This window comes from Salmo trutta, chromosome 24 (genome assembly GCF_901001165.1).
Source record: "Salmo trutta chromosome 24, fSalTru1.1, whole genome shotgun sequence".
Lineage (NCBI taxonomy): Eukaryota > Metazoa > Chordata > Actinopteri > Salmoniformes > Salmonidae > Salmo > Salmo trutta.
This window is the reverse complement of record NC_042980.1, coordinates 41,531,201-41,557,043: the sequence shown is the minus strand read 5'-3', so window position 1 is coordinate 41,557,043 and position 25,843 is coordinate 41,531,201. Positions and strand designations below refer to the sequence as shown.

Genomic DNA, 25,843 nt, shown 5'->3' with positions numbered 1-25,843 from the left:
GCTAATGCTAGTTAGTATTGGCTAGCAAAACTAACATCAACATCCTTTAAACTGCACGCACACACACAATTATATCCGTGAGTTCGTCTGACTGGGTAAGTAGAGAAAAAGGCCTGAATGTGCAAAATGTTGCACGATGCCTTTAATATACCAACAGTTATTAGGCCATTGATATCCAGGAAGAGCAGTTCCCCCGATACAGTGTCAATAGGGGGAAGATTGAGTCACTTTACAAAAAATACATGCAATTCAAAAATAGATTGAGAAAATGTTTGGAGTCTCACTCTCCACGGGGTCTTTTGAATCTTGGGGAGTGGAAACAGCTGACAAAGCACACCATTTCTGGAAAGGCATGTCAAATTCTCTGAAATATTTAGACAAAATTATCAAATCTGTCAAGGGTCATCGTCTGGGAGCCCTGATAAATGTAACGCTTATCTTGACTCCGATCCATCACAGTAACCACAAAGTCTATAGTGTCAACGACAAATAATTAAATAAAAATGTATCCTTCCACCTACACAGACAAGCATCTTGGCATGCATTCAACAAGGTCAGATATTCTGCAGAGTAATTTAGCTAACAATTCAATGACATTGACACTTTCTAGCCTGTTAGTTTTTGCTGACATAGTGATACACTCCAAGCTCAATTCACATTCTATCAAGTTACCAACATACACTGCCATAGGACCACTGGGTTCAAACTGTGGGACACATTGCATTTGCCACTACAATTGCAAACCATTGAGTTTTCGCTAAGTGGCTGTAAAGTTTCTGCACAATTACCTTGACTTTGCATGACAGGGGAATTTCATTTACACTAATAATGATTCAAATATTGTATCTGAAAATGCAAGTTGCTTAATACATTTACATTTACGTCATTTAGCAGACGCTCTTATCCAGAGCGACTTACAAATTGATGCATTCACCTTATGATATCCAGTGGAACAACCACTTTACAATAGTACATCTATATCTTTTTGGGGGGGAGGGTGGGGGTGGGGGGGGTTAGAAGGATTACTTAATCCTATCCCAGGTATTCCTTAAAGAGGTGGGGTTTCAGGTGTCTCCGGAAGGTGGTGATTGACTCCGCTGTCCTGGCGTCGTGAGGGAGCTTGTTCCACCATTGGGGTGCCAGAGCAGCGAACAGTTTTGACTGGGCTGAGCGGGAACTGTGCTTCCGCAGAGGTAGGGAGGCGAGCAGGCCAGAGGTGGATGAACGCAGTGCCCTTCTTTGGGTGTAGGGACTGATCAGAGCCTGAAGGTACGGAGGTGCCGTTCCCCTCACAGCTCCGTAGGCAAGCACCATGGTCTAATACGACATCAGTGATGTGAAAATCACTTTTCTAATTACATGTCACTACCACTTTCTCCCCAATGCTTAAATAATGCATTATACATTAGATTATTATACATTTACATGTTTATATGTTCTACGTTGTAGTTTTATAATGAATATGCATATATTGTATCTGTTTTGGATACATTCAAGTGTTTCAAGTTATTGTAAAGAAGTTGACCCACTTTCAATGTGTCAAAGTAGTATCTGAAGAACATGGCTAGGGTTCAGCTGGAACGGAGGGTAGAGGTAACAATGTTTTTTACATTAGTTGAATAAAGCTTTGTTTTATAGAGCATGATCTCAACAGTGCCTTGCAAAAGTATTCATCCCCTTTGGCATTTTTCCTATTTTGTTGCATTACAACCTGTAATATAAATAGACTTTTATTTGGATTTCATGTAATGGTGCGGCAGGTAGCCTAGTGGTTACAGCGTTGGACTAGTAACCGAAAGGTTGCATGATCGAATCCCCAAGCTGACAAGGTAAAAAAATATGTTGTTCTGCCCCTGAACAAGGCAGTTAACCCACTGTTCCTAGGCCGTCATTGAAAATAAGAATTTGTTCTTAACTGACTTGCCTAATTAAATAAAGATCAATAAAAATGGACATACACAAAATGAAGTGAAATGAAAAAAATGACTTGTTTCAAAAAATTATACAAATAAAAAACTGAAAAGTGGCGTGTGCATATGTATTCACCCCCTTTGCTGTGAAGCCCCTAAATAAAATCTGGGGCAACCAATTACCTTCAGAAGTCACATAATTAGTTAAATAAAGCCCACCTGTGTGCAATCTAAGTGTCACATGATCTGTCACATGATCTCAGTATATATTCACCTGTTCTGAAAGTGGCCAAGTCTGCAACACCACTAAGCAAGCGGCACCACCAAGCAAGTGGCACCATAAAGACCAAGGAGCTCTCCAAAGAAGTCAGGGACGAAGTTGTGGAGAAGTACAGATCAGGGTTGGGTTACAAAAGAATATCAGAAACTTTGAACATCCCACAGAGCACCATTAAATCCATTATTAAAACATGGAAAGAATATGGCATCACAACAAACCTGCCAAGAGAGGGCCACCCACCAAAACTCACAGACCAAGCAAGGAGGGCATTAATCAGAGAGGCAACAAAGAGACCAAAGATAACCCTGAAGGAGCTGCAAAGGTCCACAGCGGAGATTGGAGTATCTGTCCATAGGACCACTTTAAGCCGTACACTCCACGGAGCTGGGCTTTACCGGAAGAGTGGCCAGAAAAAAAGCCATTGCTTATAGAGAAAAATAAGCAAACATGTTTGGTGTTCGCCAAAAGGCATGTGGGAGACTCCCCAAAAATATGGAAGAAAGTACTCTGGTCAGATTAGACTAAAAAAACACTATGTCTGGCGCAAACCCAACACCTCTCATCACCCCGAGAGCACCATCCCCACAGCAGTGAAGCATGGTGGGGGCAGCATCATGCTGTGGGGATGTTTTTCCATCGACAGGGACTGGCAAACTGATAAAAATTGAAGGAATGATGGATGGCGCTAACTACAGGGATATTCTTGAGGGAAACCTGTTTCAGTCTTCCAGAGATTTGAGACCGGGACGGAGGTTCACCTTCCAGCAGGACAATGACCCTAAGCATACTGCTAAAGCAACACTCGAGTGGTTTAAGGGGAAACATTTAAATATCTTGGAATGGCCTAGTCAAAGCCTAGACCTCAATCCAATTGAGAATCTGGGGTATGACTTAAATATTGCTGTACACCAGCAGAACCCATCCAACCTGAAGGAGCTGGAGCAGTTTTGCCTTGAAGAATGGGTAAAAATCCCAGTGGCTAGATGTGCCAAGCTTATAGAGACATACCCCAAGATACTTGCAGCTGTAATTGCTGCAAAAGGTCGCTCTACAAAGTATTGACTTTGAGGAGGTCAATAGTTATGTACGCTCAAGTTTTCTTTTTTTTGTCTTCTTGTTGGTTCACAATAAAACATATTTTGCATCTTCAAAGTGGTAGGCATGTTGTGTAAATCAAATGATACAAACCCCCCCCAAAATATATTTTGATTCCAGGTTGTAATGCAACATAATTCGAAAAATGCCAAGGGGTGAATACTTTCGCAAGCCACTGTCATTAGATTCTTTGTTAGATGATCAAACATGCCTTCATCATAAAACAACTTTCTTTCTATTAACATATGCAAAATGGGGCGCCCTACTTTGCTGCTGAAGCTGGACAGTATTCTTGAGCAAATTTAAAATATTAATTCAATGACTATTTGAGGAGAAAAGGTTTTCAAGATAGTCTGCATTTTTTTTTGGAAATGAATAATGTAAGCTGAACGCCAAATGTTCTTCTTCATACATTGTTTTGGGCCAACATCTGTGAAGTTTGGCACAAAACAGACATGCAAAAACAGAACATTTTGGTTTTCTCGTGTAGTGACATCATCGTGCTGATAGGGTTTGGGGAAGTGGGGGGATTCCGCAAGAGCCATCACACACCCACACACATAGCTCGAAAAACACTAATCTCAACTTGCTCCCTTGGTTTACTGTTCTTAGAAAACCCAGTACCCCCTCCATGCGCACACACACACACACACACACACACACACACACACACACACACACACACACATCTGAAACCATTCATGTGCTCCACAAAGTGCAACTTTTGATTTCAGTCCAGTGCCCATCTTCACTTTAACCATTATCCCCACAGAGAGACAAACATATTTGCATGAGGGGGTGTAGAAACTGCTAAGATATATTTGTGATGTTGGCCTGTAGCCTATTGCTTCTCCATGGGACATAGATGAGAGAGACAGTTCCATATAGGATGAAATACAAAACCAACTTAACCTATTTGAGGGCCTTTTATTAAGCACATTAGCATTGCAGATTTGCTGGTGTAGTCATTGTAAATCCGATTACAAGCTGCTGATGCATTACATGGATCTCTGAATCTGTGGGAGCACCGCAGGCAGGCAAGCAAGCAGAAGAGGTGTTGTTTAGCATATCCTAGTGGTAAATGAATGGACATGAGGGCTACCCTGGGCGACCTCTGGGATCACTTAACATAAATTAGAGCATTGGGGGTAGAGATAAGTCTCTGCTAGGTAAAGCCCCACCTTATCTCAGCTCACTGGTCACCATAGCAGCACCCACTCATAGCATGCGCTCCAGCAGGTATATCTCACTGGTCACCCCCAAAGCCAATTCCTCCTTTGGCCGCCTTTCCTTCCAGTTCTCTGCTGCCAATGACTGGAACGAACTGCAAAAATCTCTGAAGCTGGAGACTCATACCTCCCTCACTAGCTTTAAGCACCAGCTGTCAGAGCAGCTCACAGATCACTGCACCTGTACATAGCCCATCTGTAAACAGCCCATCTATCTACCTACCCCATCCCCATACTGTATTTATTTATTTATTTATCTTGCTCCTTTGCACCCCAGTATCTCTACTTGCACATTCATCTTCTGCACATCTACCATTCCAGTGTTTAATTGCTATATTGTAATTACTTCGCCCCCATGGTCTATTTATTGCCTTAACTTACCTCATTTGCACTCACTGTATATAGACTTTTTGTTTTCTTTTGTGTTGTTGTATGTGTCGAATTGCTACGCTTTATCTTGGCCAGGTCGCAGTTGGAAATGAGAACTTGTTCTCAACTAGCCTACCTGGTTAAATAAAGGTGAAATAAACATTTAATTAAAAAGATTCCTGGGGGCTGAGACCTTTGGTTGGCTTGTGTCATTATTACGGAGCCTTAGCGATGGCCGGAGACCTCGGCTGAATATCAGACCGAAAACATTGAGCACTCGATATGTGCGTTCACGACTGAATCAAGTCAATCTCAAAAGCTAGTTGTCGAGTCATCGAAGGCTCCACTGCAACCTTCGGAAGCCTTTTTATCGAGCGGGCATCCTGTGCCGACTGTATCCCCTCGCAACAACAATAGTCACTGCTATGTCCGTCTCAAAAACAAATTCTACTTTTTCCACATTTTGTTACGTTACAGACTTAATCTAAAATGTAATAAACACATTTCCTCAGCAATCTACACACTATACTCCATAACGACAAAGCGAATACAAATTTAGACATTTTTGCAAATGTATTAAAAATAAAAAACAGAAATATCTCACTTACATAAGTATTCAGACCCTTTGCTATTAGACTCAAAATTGAGCTCAGGTGCATCCTGTTTCCATTGATCATCCTTGAGATGTTTTTACAACTTGATTGGAGTCCACCTGTGGTAAATTCAATTGATTGGACATGATTTGGAAAGCACACACAGGTCCTACAGTTGACAGTGAATGTCAGAGAAAAAAACAAGCAATGAGGTAGAAGGAATTGTCTGTAGAGCTCTGAGATATGAATGTGTCGAGGCATAGATCTGGGGAAGGGTACCAAAACATGTCTGCAGCATTGAAGGTCCCCCAAGAACACAGTGCCCTCCATCATTCTTAAATGGAAGAAGTTTGGAACCGCCAAGACTCTTCTTAGCCGCCCGGCTAAACTGAGCAATCGGGGGAGAAGGGCCTTGGTCTGGGAGGTAACCAAGAACCTGATGGTCACTTTGACAGAGCTCTAGAGTTCCTCTGTGGGGATGGGAGAACCTTCCAGAAGGACAACCATTTCTTCAGCACTCCACCAATCAGGCCTTTATGGTAGAGTGGTCAGACGGAAGCCACTCCTCAGTAAAAGGCACATGACAGCCAACTTGAAGTTTGCCAAAAGACACCTAAAGACTCTCAGACCATGAGAAACAAGATTCTCTGGTCTGATGAGACCAAGATTGAACTCTTTGGCCTGAATGCCAAGCGTCACATCTGGAGGAAACCTGGCACCATGCCTACAATGAGGCATGGTGGTGGCAGCATTATGCTGTGGGGATGTTTTTCAGCGGCAGGGACTGGGAGACTTGTCAGGATCGAGGAAATGATGAACGGGGCAAAGTACAGAGAGATCCTTGATGAAAACCTGCTCCAGAGCGCTCAGGACCTCAAGACTGGGGCGAAGGTTCACCGTCCAACAGGACAATGACCCTAAGCATACAGCCAAGACAACGCAGGAGTGGCTTCGGGACAAGTCTCTGAATGTCTTTGAGTGGCCCAGCCAGAGCCCGGGAATTGAACCTGATCAAATATCTCTGGAAAGATCTGAAAATAGCTGTGCAGCAACGCTCCCCATTCAACCTGACAGAGCTTGAGAGGATCTGCAGAGAAAAATGGGAGAAACTCCCCAAATACAGGTGTGCCTAGCTTGTACCCAACAAGACTCAATGCTGTAATCACTGCAAAAGGTACTTCAACAAAGTAATGACTAAAGGGTCTGAATACTTGTGCAAATGTACTATTTTTATTTTATTTTTATACATTTGCAAACATTTCTTAAAACGTGTTTTAATACATTTTTGAATTAGCCTGTAATGTAACAATATGTGGAAAATGTCAAGGGGTCTGAATACTTTCCAAAGGCACTGTATCACAATTAACAAGTTTTAATGTAGCAGCAACTGCCCTTTTTGCCTCGAGTCAGTGGAGTAGTATCGAGTCATCTACACTGTGCATTCAGATGACCCAAAGTTACAACTTTGAACGTAGCGATTGGTGCTTTGGAAACACTCTGAAGTACGGACTGACTGCTGCTAGGTCTACAACTTCATCAGCAAGCTGTCAAATTATCGTAAATAAATTACAAGCTAAAGGTCCAGGAATTGTGACTGTCCTCAGCTAAACACCTTGACTCATACATCTCATACACCATGACAATACATCTCCTCAATGCACATGATGCATAATACAGTGCCTTGCAAAAGTTTTCACCCCCTTGGTGTTTTTCCTATTTTGTTGCATTACAACCTGCAGTTTAAATGGATTTTTATTTCATGTAATGGACATACACAAAATAGTCCAAATTGGTGAAGTGAAATAAAAAAAAATGACTTGTTTCAAAAGATTATACAAAATAAAAAACGGAAAAGTCGTGCGTGCATATGTATTCACCCCCTTTGCTATGAAGCCCCTAAATAAGATCTGGTGCAACCAATTACCTTCAGAAGTCACATAATTAGGTAAATAAAGTCCACCTGTGTGCAATCTAAGTGTCACATGATCTGTCACATTATCTCAGTATATATACACCTGTTCTGAAAGGCCCCAAAGTCTGCAACACCACTAAGTAAGCGACACTATGAAGACCAAGGAGCTCTCCAAACAGGTCAGGGACAAAGTCATGGAGAAGTACAGATCAGGGTTGGGCTAAAAAAAATATCTGAAACTTTGAATATCCCACGGAGCACCATTAAATCCATTGTTAAAAAATGGAAAGAATATGGCACCATAACAAACCTGCCAAGAGAGGGCCGCCTACCAAAACTCATGAACCAGGCAAAGAGGGCATTAATCAGAGAGTCAACAAAGAGACCAAAGATAACCCTGAAGGAGCTGCAAAGCGTAACAGCGGAGATTGGAGTATTTGTCCATAGGACCATTCTAAACTGTACACTCCACAGAGCTGGGCTTTATGGAAGAGTGGCCAGAAAAAAATAAGCAAACATGTTTGGTGTTCACCAAAAGCATGTGGGAGACTCCCCGAACATATGGAAGAAGGCACTCTGGTCAGATGAGACTAAAATTGAGCTTTTTGGCCATCAAGGAAAATGCTATGTCTGGCGCAAACCCAACACCTCTCATCACCCCGAGAACACCATCCCCACAGTGAAGCATGGTGGTGGCAGCATCATGCTGTGGGATGTTCTTCCATCGGCAGGGACTGGAAAAATGATCAAAATTGAAGGAATGATGGATGGTGCTAAATACAAGGAAATTCCTGAGGAAAACCTGTTTCAGTCTTCCAGAAATTTGAGACTGGGATGGAGGTTCACCTTCCAGTAGGACAATGACCCTGAGCATACTGCTAAAGCAACACTCGACTGGTTTAAGGTGAAACATTTAAATGTCTTGGAATGTCCTAGTCAAAGCCTAGACCTCAATCCAATTGAGAATCTGTGGTATGACATAAATATTGCTGTACAGCAGCAGAACCCATCCAACTTGAAGGAGCAGGAGCAGTTTTGCCTTGAAGAATGGGCAAAAATCCCAGTGGCTAGATGTGCCAAGCTTACAGAGACATACCCCAAGAGACTTGCAGCTGTAATTGCTGCAAAAGGTGGCTCTACAAAGTATTGACTTTGAGGGGGTGAGCTAGCTATGAGGGGGTGAGCTAGCTACGTGCTAGCTAGCTATGCACGCTCAAGTTTTCAGTTTGTCTTATTTCTTTTTTTTTTCACAATAAAAAATATTTTGCATCTTAAAGTGGTAGGCATGTTGTGTAAATCAAATGATACAACCCCCCCCAAAATCTATTTTAATTCCAGGTTGTAATGCAACAAAATAGGAGAAATGCCAAGGGGGGTGAGAACTTTCACAAGCCGCTGTAGCAGGCCTCTTCCTTTTACATTGAAATTGCCTGAGGATTAGAGATGTGCGTTTCACCAATAGTGAGACTGCTGCTTTCACTGGTGGCACACGCTCATAAATCTCAGAGAAGGATTCCAACGACCCGTTTATGGCCGAAATCTACTTTAATAATTTAGCTCTAATCTTTGCCACTGTTTCTGCATGATAAGACATTTTTTTAGTTAGATGCAATAGCTGTCCAAGTCGTTTAGAATAGCCCATATTTTACTGTCGGAGACTGTTTTTAATGTGTTGAATTCTCTGTGAAGCCAGAGCCTGGACTGTGAAACTGTATCCCAAGTTGGAACATCATTTAGGAAAAAAATAGGGACACAGGTCAAAGCATATTGTGTAAGAAGCTTAATCAACTGTCATTAAAATGTCACTTATTTGTGGATATGGGCTACTGGGCTAAAAGGACATGACAGGAATACACAGTCACTGTCATCTGCTGAGATCACTTTATGGTATAAATGTCAGTCTTTGCCCCCCAAAACAACTGTTGAAGATTTTAAATATGCTGTTGTTGTATCACAAACACTGAGCGCATAATGATTGCTTTGGGAGCTCCTGGGGTGAGTTAGATTTGAAGACATGCTGTAATCAATAGTCTCTAGGACAGCTCCAGAATATGTAAAGGTAACAGTTAAGATGACTTACCAATATTTTTGACTGTGAACGACCAGGATGCTCTGATGGGCCTCACTCATCTAATGGCCTAAGAATTCTCATAAGTGCTGTCTTCTCATGAGTACTGTGTCCTCTGTGGGTGCTGGGGGGAGGTGAAGAATAAGAAAGTTTAGTCTTACAGCATTGAGGCTTTAGGTAAAACTGAATGGGTTATTATTCAAAGAATTGATTCTGTACCATCAACCGCCATTGGTCAATACCATACAAGAACAAGAGAATATAGCCTAAACAAAAGAAAGAAGTGCAAACGACAGTTTGAGTCAATTATCCATCTGAAACCTCCAGATTACGGTAATGTTTAAATAGCCCCATGTCAAATACCTCAGCAAAAACCAGACAGGCATACTTACATACACTAACCCAAAATAGCCAGTCAGAAAAAGTCAGTGACACTCTGGAATTTGCCTACCAGACCAGATTAAAGTAAAATATGTTGCATAATATACACTGCTCCAAAAAATAAAGGGAACAATAAAATAACACATCCTAGATCTGAATGTATGAAATAATGTAATAATCTTTACATAGTTGATTGTGCTGACAACAAAATCACACAAAAAAAATCTATGGAAATCCAATTTATCAACCCATGGAGGTCAGGATTTGGAGTCACACTCAAAATTAAAGTGGAAAACCACACTACAGGCTGATCCAACTTTGATGTAATGTCCTTAAAACAAGTCAAATTGAGGCTCAGTAGTGTGTGTGGCCTCCACGTGCCTGTATGACCTCCCTACAACGCCTGGGCATGCTCCTGATGAGGTGGCGGATTGTCTCCTGAGGGATCTCCTCCCAGACCTGGACTAAAGCATCCGCCAACTCCTGGACAGTCTGTGGTGCAACGTGGCGTTGGTGGATGGAGCGAGACATGATGTCCCAGATGTGCTCAATTGGATTCAGGTCTGGGGAAAGGGCGGGCCAGTCCATATCATCAATGCCTTCCTCTTGCAGGAACTGCTGACACAATCCAGCCAAATGAGGTCTAGCATTGTCTTGCATTAGGAACCCAGGGCAAACCGCACCAGCATATGGTCTCACAAGGGGTCTGAGGATCTCATCTCGGTACCTAATGGCAGTCAGGCTACCTCTGGCGAGCACATGGAGGGCTGTGCGGCCCCCCAAAGAAATGCCACCCCACACCATGACTGACCCACCGCCAAACCGGTCATGCTGGAGGATGTTGCAGGCAGCAGAACATTCTCCACGGCGTCTCCAGACTCTGTCACGTCTGTCACGTGTGCTCAGTGTGAACCTGCTTTCATCTGTGAAGAGCACAGGGCTCCAGTGGCAAATTTGCCAATCTTGGTGTTCTCTGGCAAATGCCAAACGTCCTGTACGGTGTTGGGCTGTAAGCACAACCCCCACCTGTGGACGTCGGGCCCTCATACCACCCTCATGGAGTCTGTTTCTGACCGTTTGAGCAGACACATGCACATTTGTGGCCTGCTGGAGGTCATTTTGCAGGGCTCTGGCAGTGCTCCTCCTGCTCCTCCTTGCACAAAGGTGGAGGGTTGTTGCCCTCCTACGGCCTCCTCCACATCTCCTGATGTACTGGCCTGTCTCCTGGTAGCGCCTCCATGCTCTGGACACTACGCTGACAGACACAGCAAACCTTCTTGCCACAGCTCGCATTGATGTGCCATCCTGGATGAGCTGCACTACCTGAGCCACTTGTGTGGGTTGTAGACTCCGTCTCATGCTACCACTAGAGTGAAAGCACCGCCAGCATTCAAAAGTGACCAAAACATCAGCCAGGAAGCATAGGAACTGAGAAGTGGTCTGTGGTCACCACCTGCAGAACCACTCCTTTATTGTGGGTGTCTTGCTAATTGCCTATAATTTCCACCTGTTGTCTATTCCATTTGCACAACAGTGTCATGACGTTGGCCTGTGGGTAAGGTTTATGACCCCCCCCATAAATACCTTTCTCCCTTCCCCTCTCTTACTGACCCTACTGAAGGACTGCTGTCCTGTTAAATATAGAGAGTCTGGGAACATCAAACAAATGGGGAAAGGAACCATATTTTGGTAATAAAACCAGTTGGAAATATGCTTTGGAACGTAATGAGTATGGATGTCAGTTCAGTTGTCATCTGAGACATTTTGACTGATGACAGGACGACATAAACTGTACCTGGGAAAGTATCCACCCTCTAGTTATCAGAGTCACATGGAATTGTTATGCAATTGAAATGTTTGATATTGAAATTGTTTGTTAGGAGATTAAATGTAATTTTAGCTTCCAAATGAGAGAATTGGGTTTTCATAAGGAAAGTGCCCTGCTTGATCAGTGGCCCAGCCCTGTGAAGAGACAGGGGTTATAAACAATGAAACACATCCTTCCCCCTCTCCACTATATAAGCCTTTGACGAAAAGATAACCACGGTGTTCCAGTACGTGAGGTCTGCAGCCTCTACGTTAGAAGGACACACATGTCAAGTACAGAACTAAGCCAACCTCGGCGTGAGCTTTGGTGGCGAATGGTATGAACTTTGAGCTTATTCACTACAGAAGTGATACTTCCTAGCCATTGAGTTAGCAGCGGCCGCTGTAGACGTGGGCTAGGAAAGGACGGACGACGGATCCAGTCTAACAAACAGACGAAGATACCACCACGTATCCAATTTACCACCAGAGACATTCTTCCGAGGACAGGAAGATCTGTTGGCCAACCCAGCCAACATCTACGACCAATCTACCGAAGCGCAGCTCAGAGTAAATATTTATTGCATTTTCCTTTTCCAAATGGGCGGTAATTTAGAATGCATAAGATTCTATATTTACGATAGCATAGCTGCTGTTTCTTTATTCCTAAGTCTCCCGCTCTTTCATTCAAGCCCAAGCCCCTTTCCTTTGTGTAACCAGCCATCACATATGACATCATTTGTATTCTGTGTATTTGTAATCCTGTGTGATTAGTTTAGGTATTTAGTAAATAAATAATTAAACCCAATTTTGTATTGCTGATTCAACTTGTTAGCCAGGGTTCGTGAAGATAGCCAAGAATTTACAACTTTCATTATGAGACTGAAAATAAGATAAGGGTTAATATTGACTGCTATCGATGTAAAATATTACTAAGTATTTTATGAGTTTATTCGGAAGATAACGGCTCTATAAACGTTCTTCCGTGGTGCCCCGACTTTCTAGTTAATTACATTTACATGATTAGCTTAATCAGGTAATATTAATTACAGAGAAAGAATTTTATAGGTTAGCATGTCATATCACTTAATCCGGCATAGCCAAAGACACGACAACAGCATGTGAAATTTATTGTCAATCAGTGTTGCTTCTTAAGTGGACAGTTTGATTTCACAGAAGTGTGATTGACTTGGAGTTACATTGTGTTGTTTAAGTGTTCCCTTTATTTTTTTGAGCAGTATATATATATATATATATATATTTTACAGACAGGAAATAGACCTTCCATTCCATAGGTGGATTAGACAACCTTAATGTAGCTATTTCAGTGTTTCTGCAGAGAAATTTCCTGCCAAAGTAAAAATCTGTACTCCCTCTCGCACTGTCAATACATCTCCAGATTCTCCACAAAAACAAAAGGATGTGTTATAATACAAACTCCTAATCTTTCTCTGGCAAGAGAAAATGTATCACATGGACTTTCTGAGTGTCTCTGTTTTGATTACAAGGGTTATTCAAGTGAGACGCATCAGTACAGTAGATGATTCTTTGAATGTTCTTTGTTCTCAACTCCTTTCTCTTGCAATCCGAGGCAAGAACATATTTGCATAAAACTATAAAACTTATATTATTATGATTACTGCCAAAGGCACAACCATATTGAGATCTAAATTCAATGAGTAAGGCAAATATTATGTTTGTGACCAGTAAAGTGCTTAACGTGAATAGTGTCCACATTATAATTATAGTAGCTTTTTCAAACCTTATATGGCTCGAGAGCGCCAGGATCCCCAGCATTACGCACTCAAGCCACCATCAGTACGCACACCTGCCTTCCCCCGTCACGCGCATCAGCGATCATTGGACTCATGTGGACCCAATTACTTGTGTCATTACCTTCCCTATATCTGTCTCTCCCAAGCTCTGCTCCCTGCTTCGGGATTAATTGTCTCATGTCCATGTTACCAGTGTTCCGACACTGTTCCTGTCTTGTTTCCTTGTCTGTTCCTGAATAAATGTCTGACTCCTCGTACTTGCTTCTCCTGTCCAGCGTCGGCCCTTACAGGATCCCGAAGCCATCACACGAAGCATCGGGGAGTCCTGGCGTTCCGGATGGTGGTGACGTCGGTCCTGGGTCGCAGCCGATGTAAGCCAGCTCGTCGGGCTTCCACGCCCTAGCTGGCTCGAGAGGTTTCCTTGCCCCGGTTGGCTCGGAAGGCGCCCATCCCACGTCGGGCCTCTGCCGGATTGTCAAGTCTTGTTTGCCCAGCCGGCTCGTCAGTCTGTTAAGTCTCGGCCGGATCATCGGGCTTCCACGCCACAGCGGGATCGACAGGCATTCATGCCTCAGCCGGATCATCAGGCTCCTATGCCTCAGCCGGCTCGCCAGGCTCCCACGCCCCTACCGGTTCGTGGGGAGTTCACCCCCAGCCGGCTTGCCCAGCGCCCATGTCTCGGCCGGCTCGCCCAGGTGTCACCACCAATAAATTCACAAAAAATGAGAATTTCAATAAGAATGTCTCTATGGCTGGCCATGCTTTCCTCCTGGCTACCCCAACCCCGGCCAACAGCTCCGCGCCCCCCGCAGCTACTTGCCCAAGCCTCCTCAGCTTCTCCTTCACCCAAATCCAGAGAGCAGATGTTCTGAAAGAGCTGCAGAACCTGGACCCATACAAATCGGCTTGACTAGACAATTTGGACCCTCTCTTTCTAAAATGATCCGCTGCCATTGTTGCAACCCCTATTACCAGTCTTTTCAACCTTTCTTTCGTATCGTCCGAGATCCATAAAGATTGGAAAGCTTCCGCGGTCATCCCCTTCTTCAAAGGGGGGGACACTCTAGACCCAAACTGTTATAGACCTACATCCATCTAAAGTCTTCGAAAGCCAAATTAATAAACAGATCACTGACCATTTCGAATCCCACCGTACCTTCTTCGCTGTGCAATCCGATTTCCGAGCTGGTCATGGGTGCACCTCAGCCACGCTCAAGGTACTAAGCGATATCATAACCGCCATCGATAAAAGACAGTACTCTGCACCTGTCTTCATCGACCTGGCCAAGGCTTTCGACTCTGTCAATCACCGCATTCTTATCGGCAAACTCAACAGCCTTGGTTTCTCAAATGACTGCCTCGCCTGGTTCACCAACTACTTCTCAGACAGAGTTCAGTGTGTCAAATCGGAGGGCCTATTGTCCGGACCTCGCAGTCTCTATGGGGCTACCACAGGGTTCAATTCTCGGGCCGACTCTTTTCTCTGTATATACCAATGATGTTGCTCTTGCTGCGGGTGATTCTCTGAACCACCTCTACGCAGACGACACCATTGTGTATACATCTGGCCCTTCTTTGGACACTGTGTTAACTAATCTCCAATTGAGCTTTAATACCATACAACACTCCTTCCGTGGCCTCCAACTGCTCTTAAACACTAGTAAAACCAAATGCATGCTTTTCAACCATTCGCTGCCCGCACCCGCCCGTCCGACCGACCAGCATCACTGCTCTGGACGGTTCTGACCTAGAATATGTGGACAACTACAAATACCTAGGTGTCTGGCTAGACTGTAAACTCTCCTTCCACACTCATATTCAACATCTCCAATCCAAAATTAAATCTAGAATCAGCTTCCGATTTCGCAACAAAGCCTCCTTCACTCACGCCGCCAAACATACCCTCGTAAAACTGATTATCCTACCGATCCTCGACTTCAGCGATGTAATTTACAAAATAGCTTCCAATACTCTACGCAGACTACATCCAGTTTGCTATCACAGTGCCATCTGTTTTTTCACCAAAGCCCCATATACTACCCACCACTGCGACCTGTATGCTCTAGTCAGCTGGCCCTCGCTACATATTCGTCGCCAGACCCACTGGCTCCAGGTCATCTATAAGTCTATGCTAGGTAAAGCTCCGCCTTATCTCAGCTCACTGGTCATGATAACACCCACCCGTAGCACGCGCTCCAGCAGGTATATCTCACTGGTCATCCCCAAAGCCAACACCTACTTTGGCCACCTTTCCTTCCAGTTCTCTGCTGCCAATGACTGGAACAAATTGCAAAAATCGCTGAAGCTGGAGACTTATATTTCCCTCACTAACTTTAAACATCAGCTATCCGAGCAGCTAACCGATCGCTGCAGCTGTTCATAGCCCAAGTGTAAATATCCCATCCAATCTACCTACCTCATCCCCATATTGTTTTTATTTACTTTTCTGCTCTTTTGCACACCAGTATTTGTATTTGCACATCATCATCTGCTCATCTATCACTCCAGTGTTCATTTTCTAAATGTAATTACTTGCTTCCATGGCCTATTTATTATCTTACCTCCTCAAGCCATTTGCACACACTGTATGTAGACTTTCTTTTTTTCTATTGTGTTATTAACTGTACGCTTGTTTATTCCATGTGGAACTGTGTTGTTTGTGTCGCACTGCTTTGCTTTATCTTGGCCAGGTCGCAGTTGTAAATGAGAACTTGTTCTCAACTAGCCTACCTGGTTAAAAAAAGGTGAAATGAAAAAAAGAAGAAAACAAGTTGGGATGCCGGGTGGCGCCCCTAGAGGTGGGGGTACTGTCACGCCTGCTCCCGCTCTTCCTCCCCCTGCCGCTCGAGGGCGCCAGGATCCCCAGCATTACGCACTTAAGCCACCATCAGTACGCACACCTGCCTTCCCTGTCACACGCATCAACGATCATTGGACTCACGTGGACTCAATTACTTGTGTCATTACCTTCCTTATATCTGTCTGTTCCCAAGCTCTGTTCCCTGCGTCGGGATGAATTGCCTCATGTCTGTACGACGCTGTTCCTGTCATGTTTCCTTGTCTGTTCCCGAATAAATGTCTGACTCCCCATACCTGCTGTCCGGCGTAGGCCCTTACATAGTGAGATACTGCAGACATACTGTTGTGTAATTTTATTACCAGCCATAGACCCAAACGAAGGAATTTTGCTGCATGTGCAAAGCTGTCAAATAGCTGTGGCTATTTGAAGAATCTCAAATATATTTTGATTTGTTTAACACTTTTGGTTACTACATGATTCCATGTGTGTTATTTCATAGTTTTGAAGTCTTCATTATTATTCTACAATGTAGGGAATAGTAAAAAAAGAAAAACCCAGGAATAAGTAGGTCTAAAACTTTTGACCGGTAGTGAAGGTGTCCAAGTGGGAAAAGTCAGTGTGGAGTGCAATAGAGATTGTGTCATCTGTGGATCTGTTGGGGCAGTATGCGAATTGGAGTGGGTCCAGTGTGTCTGGGATGATGGTGTTGTGAGCCATGACCAGCCTTTCAAAGCAAAGAGTGCCAGGTCAGATACCTGGCAGTGTGGTGCCTGGACAACAACCTCTCCCTCAACATCAGCAAGAGAAAGCAGCTGATGATAATGGACTACAGGAAACGGAGGGCCGACCACACCCCCATTCACGTTGACAAGGCTGTAGTGGAGCAGGTCGTGGTCTTCATGCCCCTCGGTATCCACATCACTAGGATCTATCATGGTCCAAACACACCAAAGCAGTAGTGAAGAAGGCACGACAACACCTCTTTCCCCTCAGGAGGCTCAAAAGATTTAGCATGGGACCTCAGATCCTTCAAAATGTTTTACAGCTGTACCATTGAGAGCATCTTGACTGGCTGCATCACCGTATGGTATGGCAACTGCTTGGCATCCGATGGGAATGCGCTACAGAGGGTAGTGTGTACAGCCCAGTACATCACTGGGGCCAGAACCTCTATACCAGGCGGTGTCAGATGAAGGCCTTATAATCAGTGGTGTAAAGTACTTAAGTATAATTATGATTACTTTAAAGTACTACTTAAGTAGTTTGTTGGGGTATCTGTACTTTGCTATTTTTGACTTCACCACAAACCTACAGAAAATGTACTTTTTGCTCCATAGATTCACTGACACCCAAAATAACTAGTTACATTTTGAATGCTTAGCAGGACAGGAAAATGGTCTAATTCACATACTTAAAATGTATTGGTCACATACACATGGTTAGCAGATGTTATTACAAATGTAGCGAAATGCTTGTGCTTCTAGTTCCGACAGTGCAGCAATATCTAGCAATTCCACAACAACTGCCTAATACACAGAAATCTAAGTAAAGGGATGGAATAAGAATATGTACATATTAGATGTCGACCGATTAATCGGAATGGCCGATTAATTAGGGCCGATTTCAAGTTTTCATAACAATTGGTAATCGGTATTTTTGGCCACCGATTTGCCGATTTCTTTCTTCTTTTTATTTACACCTTTATTTAACTAGGCAAGTCAGATCAAGAACACATTCTTATTTACAATGACGGCCTAGAAACGGGGGTTAACTGCCTTGTTCACTGGGGATTCATTTTTGCAACCTTCGGTTACCAGTCCAATGCTCTAACCACCTGCCTTACATTGCACTCCACAAGGATTAACAGGCTGTCTACTTGTTACGCGAGGGCAGCAAGAAGCAAAGGTAAGTTGCTAGCAAGCATTAGACTTAAAGAAAACGATCAATCTTAACATAATCACTAGTTAACTAGACATGGTTGATGATATTACTAGTTTACCTAACGTGTCCTGCGTTGCATATAATCGATGCGGTGCCCGTTAATTTTCATTGAATCACAGCCTACTTCAACAAACGGGTGTTGATTTAACAACCGCATTTGCAAAAAAAGTACTGTCGTTGCACCAATGTACCTAACCATAAACATCAATGCCTAACAGGAACATTTAGACTTAGCCACCCGTTAGATAAAATACGGAACGGTTCCGTATGTCACTGAAAGAAAAAAACTTTTGTTTTCGAGATGATAGTTTCCGGATTCGACCATATTAATAACCTAAGGCTCGTATTTCTGTGTGTCTATTATATTATAATTAAGTCTATGATTTGATAGAGCAGTCTGACTGAGCGGTGGTAGGCAGCTACAGGCTCGTAAGCATTCATTCAAACAGCACTTCGCTGTGCTTCAAGCATTGCGCTGTTTATGACTTCAACCTGGGTGGGTATAATTTGTGGAACGTTCCAACAGGAATCTATTCCAAAAACTTCGTAAATAACAAGGTTTCCAAAAAACAACGCATACAAAGTTGTATAGCGGCAGAATAAGATACCGGGTAGGGAGTGGTCTATTTCATTGCGTTTTTCACTCATCACGTTTATTCCGAAAAATGTCTCTCCTCACATGTCTGTTTGCCTATGGACAAACATTAAGAATAAGCTACGTGGTGAGTTGATGCCTATTCGGCAGCTAGTTAGATAGGTTTGTATACGTTGTTGGTTGGCGTTGTTGGTTGGCAACCTTTTACTTTACGTTTTTTGGAACAGATTCCTGTTGGAACGTTCCACAAATTATACCCACCCCTTCAAGCCTGTCAACTCCGAAGATTAGGCTGGTGTAACCGATGTGAAATGGCTAGCTAGTTAGCCGGGTGCACGCTAATAGCGTTTCAAACGTCACTCGCTCTGAGACTTGGAGTAGTTGTTTCCCTTCCTCTGCATGGGTAACGCTGCTTCGAGGGTGGCTGTTGTCGATGTGTTCCTGGTTTGAGCCCAGGTAGGAGCGAGGAGAGGGACGGAAGCTATACTGTTACACTGGCAATACTAAAGTGCCTATAAGAACATCCAATAGTCAAAGGTATATGAAATACAAATCGTATAGAGAGAAATAGTCCTATAATTCCAATAATAACTACAACCTAAAACTTCTTACCTGGGAATATTGAAGACTCATGTTAAAAGGAACCACCAGCTTTCATATGTTCCCATGTTCTGAGCAAGGCACTTAAACAGTAGCTTTCTTACATGGCACATATTGCACTTTTACTTTCTTCTCCAACACTTTGTTTTGCATTATTTAAACCAAATTGAACATGTTTCATTATTTATTTGAGTCTAAATTGATTTTATTGATGTATTATATTAAGTTAAAATAAGTGTTCATTCAGTATTGTTGTAATTGTCATTATTACAAAAACAAAATTAAAAAAAAAGAGTAATCGGCCGATTAATCGGCATCGGGTTTTTGGGCCTCCAATAATTGGTATCGGCGAAAAATAAAATAAAATCATAGTCGGTCTACCTCTACTACATATAAATGACCGAGCAACATAGGCAAGATTCAATAGATGGTATAAAAGATGGTACAGTAGATACATGTGGGATGAGTAATAGAAGATATGTAAACATTATTATTATTAGTGTAATTAATAAAGTGACTAGTGAGCCATGTTAGAGTGGCCAATGATTTGAAGTCTGTATGTAGGCAGCAGCCTCTGTGTTAGTGATGGCTGTTTAACATTCTGATGGCCTTGAGATTGAAACATAGCTTCTGTCTCTTGGTCCCAGCTTTAAAGCACCTGTACTGACCTCGCCTTCTGGATGGTAGTTGGGTGAACAGGCAGTGGCTCGGGTGGTTGTTGTCCTTGATCTTTTTGGCCTTCCTATGACATTGGGTGCTGTATGTGTCCTGGAGGACAGGTAGTTTGCCCCCCCCCCGGTGATGCGTTGGGCAGACCGCACCACCTTCTGGAGAGCCCTGCGGTTCTGGGCGGTGCAGTTGCCGTACCAGGCGGTGATACAACCCGACAGGATAACATCTATTGTGCATCTGTAAAAGTTTGAGGGTTTTAGGTGACAAGCCAAATTTCTTCGGCCTCCCGCGGTTGTTGCGCCTTCTTCTCAATGGCAATGAAGATGGCCGCTGTTTTACGATCCCATAACCAATTGTACTATTGTGAATGTTTTTCGCATTATTTGTAACTTATTTTGTACATAATGTTTCTGCCACCTTGTCTTATGTCCGAAAAGAGCTTCTTGATATCAAGGCAACGATTACTAACCCCGTACTGGAGGAATTCTTCTTCCATGAGTCAGATGGGAAGGATTTACTTTAGACACCCAACAAGGCCCTCATCCCCATCATTCACAGGAGGAAAAGATGGAGGAATTGTGGACGACGGCCCAGGTGCCTTGTAAGGATCCGTCGCCGAGAGGGTAGTCTACCTCTACCGTCGGTCCTATTAGCCAACTTACAATCAAGCGATAGTAAAATAGACCAACAGGACATTAAATACTGTAATATTTAGTTTCACCGAGTCGTGGCTGAATGACGACATGATAAAACAAACTATATACCACCACAGAGCGATGCTGGCACTAAGACCGCACTCAATGAGTTGTATACGGCCATAAGCAAACAGGAAAACACTCCATAGGTGGCGCTCCTAGTGGCCGGGGACTTTAATGCAGGGAAACTGAAATCAGTTTTAACTAATTTCTATCAGCATGTTAAATGTGCAACCAGAGGGGAAAAAAATTAAACTCCACACATAGAGACGCATACAAAGGACTCCGTCACCCTCAATTTGGCAAATCTGACAGTAATTCTATCCTACTGATTGCTGCTTACAAGCAAAAACTAAAAGCAAGATTCACCAGAGACTTGGTCAATAACAAAGTGGTCAGATGAAGCACATGCTAAGCTACAGGACTGTTTTGCTAGCACAGACTAGAATATGTTCTGGGATTCTTCTGATAGCATTGAGGATGTTACACACACCTCCTGGAGGGAATAAAACACCCTGCTCCCCATGGAGTGTAAGAGGTATGTGATTGTAGGTGGAGTGAAAGAGGTATGTGTTTGTAGGTGCGGTTAAGGATGACAGAGGCAGAGAATATTACCGTTTCCCGGAAATTATTTCCTTAAAATGGAAATTGTGGGGAAAAGGGACTGGATGGAAACAAAGCAAAGAAAGTAAAAGTTAAAGTCCTCTCCTACCTCACCTGCCTACCTAACCTTAACACCACCTGGCGCGCTAACCAAAATACAGGGGGAAGTCCGCCCAGATCTTACCTAGTGTGCATAGACAGAGTACCTACAACGGGTATATGTATGCCTGCAGGCCTCTTGCCTAAGCACTCCCAAGGTGCCTTCCCCTTCCTCCCTGGGAACAAATGAAACAGAATAATACAAACTTAAAGTGGACAAGTTCAATTATCAAAAACACTGAGTCCTATCGGCACACACATACCTCAGAAGTAGCGGCTACAAAATATTTTCAACAAAACTGTCTCTGAGCAACAACCAACACAGGACATACAAGAAGCTCCAACCAATACCCCAACGAGAAGCCATGGATTACAGGCAACATCCGCACTGAGCTAAAGGGTAGAGCTGCAGGTTTCAAGGAGCGGGACTCTAACACGGAAGCTTATAAGAAATCCCGCTATGCCCTCCGACGAATCATCAAACAGGCAAAGCGTCAAATCAGGACTAAAATTGAATCGTACTACACCAGCTCCGATGCTCGGCAGATGTGGCAGGGCTTGCAAACTATTACAGACTACAAAGAAAAGCACGGCCACAAGCTTCCCAGTGACATGAACCTACCAGATGAGCTAAATTACTTCTATGCTCGCATCGAGGCAAGTAACACTGAAACATGCATGAGAGCATCAGCCATTCCGGACGACTGTGTGATCACACTCTCCGTACCCGATGTGAGTAAGACAGGTTAATATTCACAAGGCCGCAGGGCCAGATGAATGACCAGGATGTGTACTCCGAGCGTGCGCTGACCATCTGGCAAGTGTCTTCACTGACATTTTCAACCTGTCCCTTACTGAGTCTGTAATACCAACATGTTTCAAGCAGACCACCATAGTCCTTGTGCCCAAGAACACTAAGGTAAACTGCCTAAATGACTACCGACCCGTAACACTCACGTCTGTAGCCATGAAGTGCTTTGAAAGGCTGGTCATGGCTCAGATCAACACCATTATCCCAGAAACCCTAGACCCACTCCAATGTGCATACCGCCCCAACAGATGATGCAATCTCTATTGCACTCAACACTGCTCTTTCCCACCTGGACAAAAGAACACCTATGTGAGAATGCTGTTCATTGACTACAGCTCAGTGTTCAACACTATAGTGCCCTCAAAGCTCATCACTAAGCTAAGGACCCTGGGACTAACCACCTTTCTCTGCAACTGGATCCTGGACTTCCTGACGGGCCGCCTCCAGGTGATAAGGATAGGGAACAACACATTTGCCACGCTGATCCTCAACACAGGGGTCCCTCAGGGGTGCATGCTCAGTCCCCTCCTTTACTCCCTGTTCACTCATGACTGCATGGCTAGGCACGACTCCAACACCATCATCAAGTTTGCCGATGACACAACAGTGGTAGGCCTGATCACCGACAACAATGAGACAGCCGATAGGGAGAGGGTCAGAGACCTGGTCGTGTGGTGCCAGGACAACAACCTCTCCCTCAACGTGATCAAGACAAAGGAGATGATTGTGGACTACAGGAAAGGGAAGACTGAGCACGCCCCCATTCTCATCGACAGGGCTGTAGTGGAACAGGTTGATAGCGTCAAGTTTTTTGGTGCCTTTGTCACCAACAAACTATCATGGTCCAAACACACTAAGACAGTCATGAAGAGGGCATGACAAAGCCTATTCCCCCTCAGGAGACTGAAAAGATTTGGCATGCGTCCTCAGATCCTCAAAAGGTTCTACAGCTGCACCATCGAGAGCATCCTGACTGGTTGCATCACTGCCTGGTATGGCACCTGCTCGGCCTCCTACCACAAAGCACTACAGAGGGTAGTGCGTACAGGCCAGTACATCACTGGGGCCAAGATTCCTGCCATCCAGGACCTCTATATCAGGCGGTGTCAGAGGAAGGCCTTAAAAACTGTCAAAGACCCCAGCCACCCTAGTCATAGACTGTTCTCTCTGCAACCGCACTGCAAGCGATACCAGAGCGCCAAGTCGAGGTCCAAAAGGCTTCTTAACAGCTTCTACCCCCAAGCCATAAGACTCATCAACAGCTAATCAAAGGGCTACCCAGACCCCTCTTTTACGCTGCTGCTACTCTCTGTTTATAAACTATGCATAGTCACTTTAACTCTACCTACATGTACATATTACCTCAACTAACCAACTAACCGGACATTGTCTCTGTACCATTACCCCCTATATTTAGCCTCACTTGTTATTTTACTGCTGCTGTTTAATTGTTACTTTAATTTTCTATTTTCTATTTTTTACTTAACTTCCTAAAACATTGTTGGTTAAGCACTTGTAAGTAAGTATTTCACTGTAAGGTCTACACCTGTTGTATTCAGAGCATGAGACAAATAACATTTGATTTGATTCGCCACACTGTCTGTGTGGGTAGACCATTTCAGTTTGGTATCAAGAGAACATCCCTGGCCATGCCTACTGCCTCTGACCTGATGGACTCATTAAACACATGCTTCGTTTGTAAATTATGTCTGAGTGTTGGACTGTGCCCCTAGCTATCTATAAATACATTTAAAAACTAGAAAATGTGGCTGTCTTCTTTGCTATTAAAAGGTTATCTTTACTTTTACTCAAGTATGACAATTTGGTACTTTTTCCACCACTGCTTAAAATCATCAAAGACTCCAGCCACCCAAGTCATAGGCTGTTATCTCTGCTACCGCATGCAAGCGGTACCAAGGCACCAAGTCTGGAACCAACGGGACCCTGAACAGCTTCTACCCCAGTGGGGTCTGGTGGGAGGAGATATAGGAGGTTGGGCTCATTGTAATAGATGGAATGGAATTTATGGAACATAAATTGGTGGTTTCCATATGATTGATGTATTTGATACCGTTCCATTAATTCCATTCCAGCCATTACAATGAGCCTGTCCTCCTATAGCTCCTCCCACCAGCCTCCTCTTTTCTAGCCCAAAGCCACGAGATTGCTAACTAGTTAGTTAAAAGGTTAACCGAATAGCTACCCGGACATTCTGCATTGACCCTTTTAGCACTAACGTTTTTGACTCATCACATATACTGCTGCTACTGTTTACTATATGTAACTTTATTCTTGGTTATATGTACATACATATCTACCTCAATTACCTCGAACCCCTGCACATAGACTCGGTACTGGTACCCGTTGTATATGGCCAAGTTATCGTTACTCATTATGTATCTATTAATAATCTATTAATACGAAGTATTTGACAAATACAATTTGATTTGATTTCATAAACATATTCTAAGCTATAGCAAACATAGCCTAAGCTAATAAACTGTCTAAGCTATAATAAACATAATCTAAGCTATGTGGTTCTGAACTGGTTTTGCCTCCGGACCCAAATTGAACCAGCATGTCGCAATCCAAAATTTGCATGGCCAAAATGCAATCTGGAAAACTAGTTTTAATTCTATATTGATAGTAAAATGTACCAACTATATGACATGGGAACAACAGTCCTACCTTTTTCATCGTCAATAATTCCATTTGGCCCATATTCTTGATGAAGAATGTTAAGCTCACTGGTATGAGACCACAAAATCAACCAAACACACTAAATTGTGTTTCTAATAAATGATTAGGTTAAATTATTTAAAAAATATAGGTTCATTATAATTTCCACACAGTTCTAGTTGTGATAGTTGTTTAAACTCAGACTGGAGTGTTTCGTATTTGTTTTACTTAGACACTTGTGACCCATTCAAAACCTTGGGTCTCGACCCTCCAATTGAGAACCACTGGTCTAAGCTATAATAAACATAGCCTGACCTAATAAAAGACTCATGTCAAAAGCAGTAGATGAGTGATCACATGCATTAAACAAAGGACTTTAAGGAGCAGAATTAACAGGAAACGCTGCTTCCAGGGCATGTGTACTCTGTCAAGGCACATTTAGAAACCCAGCACATTCACACGTATTATCTGTTCCATTGTTTACAACATGTTCTTGGTCTAAAATATGTAAATGCTGTTTAATCTTCAGTCCTACTTCCTTTACAGCTGTATATTCTGAAATTAATATTTCAATATTCAGTTCAACAGCTACATGGTTTATACCCCTAGGTTGTAAAAAGTTGCTGTTTTGCTTCAGTGCTGACATGAATGAAAAACAACTGCTATACCTTTCCCAACCAAGCCATATAGTTTGAAATTGTAGTTTTCTTTAGCAAGGGGGGCATTTGAAGGGTTCATTTGTTCAAATGAGACTTTAATATCACAGTACTGCTTAGGGAATTATGGAGACTTCCAACGCATCTGCTATTCAGCAGCCGCTTGTGTGAACAGAAGGAGCCTGCAGCACAGACATACCAAAAACCTCTACAGGGAGACATTGTTAATGCATTGTCCTGGGGCCCACTCCCTGGCTGCTTCATTGGTCCTGCT

General features: G+C 43.3%; 1 protein-coding gene across 2 annotated transcripts in view; it reads right to left on the bottom strand.

Annotated features, from left to right (window-relative positions):
• Positions 1-25,843, bottom strand: part of LOC115161324 (PTB domain-containing engulfment adapter protein 1) — a 177,824-nt gene that overhangs the window by 57,934 nt on the left and 94,047 nt on the right. The window contains exon 2 of one of the 2 annotated variants that reach the window (XM_029712219.1): positions 9,469-9,580. The exons of the other annotated variant lie outside the window; for it this stretch is intronic. The gene's annotated coding sequence lies outside the window, so the exon portion shown is untranslated. The remainder of the gene's footprint in view (positions 1-9,468; positions 9,581-25,843) is intronic. 2 annotated transcript variants of the gene reach the window in all.